Source organism: Cynara cardunculus (genome assembly GCF_001531365.2).
Source record: "Cynara cardunculus var. scolymus isolate 2C chromosome LG 1, CcrdV1, whole genome shotgun sequence".
Taxonomy (NCBI): Eukaryota; Viridiplantae; Streptophyta; class Magnoliopsida; order Asterales; family Asteraceae; genus Cynara; species Cynara cardunculus.
The window spans coordinates 23,627,115-23,632,942 of NC_037528.1; positions in this window are offsets into that span (position 1 = coordinate 23,627,115).

The following is a 5,828-nucleotide window of genomic DNA, read 5'->3' on the forward strand; positions in this document are numbered from 1 at the left end:
TGTGTGTGTGTGTGTGTGTGTGTGTGTGTGTGTGTGTGTGTGTGTAACACCCCCAAAACCCAAAGCAATGGACTGACCCAATAACTTCGAATCCAATTTAAAACCATAGTGGAAGTTATTAATAGTCCAGAGCTAACAATTCTCACTTTCTATCCATGTGAGACGGGTTGTTACTGTGTGTGTGTGTGTATTTATATATATATATATATATATATATATATGTCTAATCAAATGGGAATTTAGTAGTTTGTGATAACTGTGAGATCCAGTGTGAATCACTTATTTAAGATATTTAAGAATATTTCTTAACTAAGGTAAAAAAGTAATTTAGTAATTTTTTTTATAACAACTAATCAAAAGATTTAATTAATTATTTTTGAAGGAAACACTTAATTAGTTTTAATTACCTAATATATAATGTTTTCAAAGATATTTGTGGAATAAATTGTATCATATTGATAATGTTCACAATATATAATTGTGTATCATAATGTATTTTCGTTGTTTTATGAAATGTATCATAGCATGCATTTTCTTTATTTTTGTTGCTTTACGAAGGATATCACATTGTGTGTTTTTGTTATTTTAGTTGCTTTACAAATGTATCACAGTGTGTATCTTGTGTTCACATATGGTTCGTTTAAATAAGTTTTGCCGGAGAAAGTAGAGAGGATAAAGGTGAGAGGAGATTTTTAAAATCTTTAAAATGCCCTTAAGTTAAAATTACCAAAAATATTAATTTCCTAATTTAACCTTTGATTTGTGTTTGAGATTGGATCTCACGGTTATCACAAAATACTTAGTTCTTCTTTGAATGATCCCTATATACATATACATATACATATACATATATATATATGCATATATCAAGTACAAAGTTTTTCTTAGATGATTTTGTTTACCGAAAAACCTAAAATTAATTTAATGAAATAAAAAGCTCTTCATGGTCTTAAAAGATATATATAAGAAAGATCATGTGAGAAGTTAAACATTTTACAAGAAGGCGAGAAGTCTCAATGTCATATATGATTACACTCTTTTGGGTGTGTTTAATCATGTATGATTAAGCTCTCTGTTTGTCAATGCAACATGTGTTTAATCATATATGATTAAGCTTGTGTATCACGCGTGTAAAAATATATGATTTGAGACTTCTCGATTTTTTGCAAAATGTGTAACTTTCGTTTGAACTTGACCCTACATATATATATATATATATATATATATATATATAGAGAGAGAGAGAGAGAGAGAGAGAGAAAGAGAGAGAGAGAGAGGGGAGGTTTACTTTACAAACTATTATGCACAATGAGAGATGCTTAAGATATACCCTTTATTTGGTCAAAGTTTCAGGTTTAGGTAAGCCATATTTACATAGAAAAATATCTACTTGGTCTTCTCAAAATTGTTTGGCTTCTGTTTTGAACCCAAATTCAAATTCAAAGTAGTTCTTTTGAACCAAAATTTAAATTCAATACAACAATATCAAAAGGCTTTTCTAGATCCCCCTGTGCCCCAACCTTATCGTCCCATTCGACTTTCGGTTGTTTTCTTACCTCGAGCCATCGGCAACCACGAAGGGACGAACCATCGACGATTTGGAGTTTGATTTCATATATGGAGTTCCATTGTTTATTTTCTTTCAACAAAAGCTTTGGAGTTAAGTTCGATTTGATCGTGCTTTTGTTGTTCACTTGTTCCTTTTTTTGTCGTTCATAGAGTCTCGTACCTAAAAAAAATTCTGCAACAGGCAACAACTTCGGCCTTTGAAGTACGATTTTCTTCTAGCATTGGCCTTTGGAGTTTGATTTCAAAAGGTTCCTTCTTTGGCCTTTGAACGGGTTTTTGTGGTTTTGTTCTTCCAGCTTTTGCCTTTGAATGAGTCTACTATTTGTGGTTTCTGTGTTCATTAGTCAAAACCAACCTTCGTTGGTTTCTTTTTTTCATTTCAAATTCCAATCCTGTGTAAAAGTAAACTAGAAAATAAGTTTGCTTGAACTTGCCAAAATAACAACATATTAACATGGTTAAAAACTTCTGATAACATAGGTGATATTTGCTCTAGGATGTTTCATATATAAACATTTTAACATGTTTAAAAATTTCTGAGTTTTTCTTTTCTAAATCCACCTGTACCTGTCGAATCCTTCGTTCAGTAATGCCATAGTTTGACGAATTAGCGGTATCAAGTCTCTCTCTCTCCCTCTAAAATATAGATGTATATTGTATAAGTTATGCTCTTCTCTATGCCTTTCACTTTGATTCAACACATTTATGTGCACGCAAGTTACAGCGTCAATGGCATGTGCACTTCAAAGCTCTGTTGATGTGCAAAAGTTTTGCTAAAATATATCGTATATGATTTTGATCTTATATCGACGATGTAGCCCAAGTTGGTTGCTAATCATGTGTTAATAAGTGTGGATATCTTCTTGAGGCAACTCCTATGTGCGATTTAAATTCTTATATATTAGAGTGGCCAGATGATCCTTTCTATATCACTGTCACTAGCATTTTGTACACAATGAAGCATGAGACTATTTAATGTTCATTTTCCGTAATGACATTCAGTTTATTTAAAATAGTGCACCTTCAATGCTCGTAATATTTTAGATATTTTGCCTTGGAAAGAATCGATGAGAAGATTTATTGTTGAAGATGGTTGTGTTGTCACTCCGAATCTTATTCATTGCAACCGTATTTACAATAATAAAAGAATTTGTTTATATACACATTCCATATAAGAGATTTTTTTTTATGAATAATTGTAGAAGCTACTAATACCAACATTTTGGATGGATGTATATTTGAATCAAAATTAGGTACAAATGTAGTACGTTTTATTACATCTTGAAGAAATTTGATATCTCAAAATTAAATAAATCTTAATGAGCTTTTTAAATCTCGCCGCATTGAGCGGGTAGACAACTAGTGTGTGTGTATGTATATATATATATATATGAGCGATCAAATGCAAACCACCCTCTTATGTGCAAACCCTACAAACCATCTCATCCATACATTTTCTTGATTAATGGTCATGATTAAAATGTGTTATATTAGGAAAATAAAAAAAATAAAAGGTTTAATATTTAATCAAGAAAGGGCAAAATTGACAAACCATCCTTAACTTCCAGCCATATTGTTTGATCTTTTCCATATTTGTATTAATTTGTAAAAGAGGGAACATGATCGTGGATATTCTAACGTAAATGAAACAAAATCATAGTTTTAAAATCTCTGTATATGATTTTATCATTAGAAAGGTTTTAACAAAAAATGTTAGGATAATCTGAAAATTATATGTAGAAGAAAATTTTTCTTTATTTTCGTTAATCAAATTCGTTTCATCATTGAAAATTAGTTTCATGGACTTCACAATTCCAAAAATTGAATGAAATTGTTTCAGCAGTAAAATTTGTTGAAATATTTTCTAACCAAAATGGAATCGGTTTCATGGTTTCTAACCAAAATGGAATCGATTTCATGGTTTCTAACCAATATGAGCTCGGTTTTACATATGAAACTAAATATTATTCAGTCAATGAAACACTTCAAGAACTGAATAATAATATTTCATTCATTTTTAAATTTGTTTCATGTTTCCTAAGCAAAATGGAATCGATTTTATGGCTTATAGTCAAGATGAAATTGGTAAATGTTTGATAAATGACCCTTAATAATCACGAGATGATGTGTCTGAGTAAATGATTAAAAGTTTTAGAATGAAGCATTATTATTGGAATTTTCTATAAGATTAAGGTGTGAACCGTCATAGTTGTTTTTCTCCTTCTTACCCAACATATATATAGTGATAATAGTTTTGGTTTTTGCTATTTTGCAGGTTCAAATGATTTCCATGTCCATGGGGTCCTGTGTTTATCCTTTCTTTGTCCGACTCAACTCAATTGACAAATGTAACCATGGTATTTTGTAGCATTGTTGCATAGGATAGGATGTATGTATGTATAATAACTAAGGGTATGATATTGGGTCGTTGTTTATTAATTCAGAACACATCTCAAAGAAATTATATTTCATTCAGCATTACATCATACAGAAGGGTAAAATGGTAATTTTTGTTATCATTCAGACTGTTCATCCAGAACATTTACCAAACAGTTATTTGTCATTATGCATTAAGTCATACATAACATCTTAATCATTCCGCACCAAATGATTCATCATCTACCAAACAACCCCTTAGTCATATGGACCAAAATTGAAACAAATGATAACTACATTGACCAAAACTGGAATTAGTTTAAAGTAAGAACCAAACTTGACGGTAAGTATGAACGAGAAGGACCAAAGATGTAATTTCGTCTGAAATAAAGAAATGAGAGACAAACAAACCCCTTGAACATTGAAAAGAGTTATTGCTCTCGAGGCTTTTAGCTTTGCATTTTCGTTGTAGGAAACCAACAAACACCTTTGGTCTTGTAATTGTCTCACTAATTTAATCACCAATTAAATACCACTACATTCCAGAAACCTTCAATATTTATGTGGAAAAAAAAACAATACAAAGTGTTTCTTCAGAATTTAAAATTTTATATATTTTCTTTTATTCAAATAATTTGTTCTTACAAAATAAAATGTCTTTTTTATCTCCTAAATAACGATACTTTATTTGTTTAACATAAAAACGTGTTCGATTAATTTCAAATGTTTTTGAAACCAATAAATATAACGAAAACTTTCATATACCCTTTTTACGTTTGCTGGAGTTTGATTCTATAACTTTCTAATTAAGAGATCCAAGATTCGAACACTGTTAAGGCTTTTAATTTATGGCAGATGTCATAAGATGTGGATTTTGTATGATTTTTATATATTAGGGAAATAAAGAAGTTGATTTCATATAAAATAAATAATAGCAAACGGAATATATTTGTTAATAATATTATGGATTTTTAATAAATTAGTTTGAGCAATAAATGCTGGTTTGCAATGCCCAAAGCTTCATCTGTCCTAGGTGTCAGTCACATTAATTTCACAATATCAGATTCGTACAATTCATTATCCAAAAAAAAATGTAGTATAATTATCAGATCTATTCGAAATACACACACAACGTTGTTTTTGTTTTTTTATAATAAAATTTGTAAATATATATATATATATCTTCAATAAATATGTAATATTTTCTTGTTTTCTTTAAAACACGAAGATTTATTCATTTTTTTTTCTTTTTTCTCTATTTAAAAAAAAATTTAATGTAATTGTTTGAATATTTCTCAAATTAAATATGTAAAGATAGGATTACATAATTGAACCCAATAAATGAGAATCTATGGGCTGTATATTTAGAAGGTTAATCCATGCATGCAGCCCACTAGTGAAAGCCTGTACTCATCTGATGAGAGGCAAATCAGCTTCTTTAAATGCTTATGAGTTATGAATCATGAAGGATGAAAACCACATTATTGGAAGCCACATTATCAATAACGGTGTTTGAGATTGCTTATAAAAATAACTTATTGATTTATTTCGGTATGACATTGATAATAAGTATTTTTGAGTGTTTGGATAAATAGTTTATATCGGTGTCAAACCCGGTAATGAGGAGTTTTTGAAGAAGTTATACCATTCTAACTTGTAGTAAGTTGATAAGGACTTTTATAGAAAAACATAAGTTGTTTCAAATAAGCAAATCCCAAACACCCTCTTAGTTGTAATTTATAATTTTCTAAATACTTGTTTTAACTAGAAGTATTTTATATATTCAATTACAAATTAATTTTATTAAATTAAAGTATATATTAAAGTCTTGATAAACATAAGTTAATTTATTTTTTGAATTTATTTCAAAAGACTCAGATGAC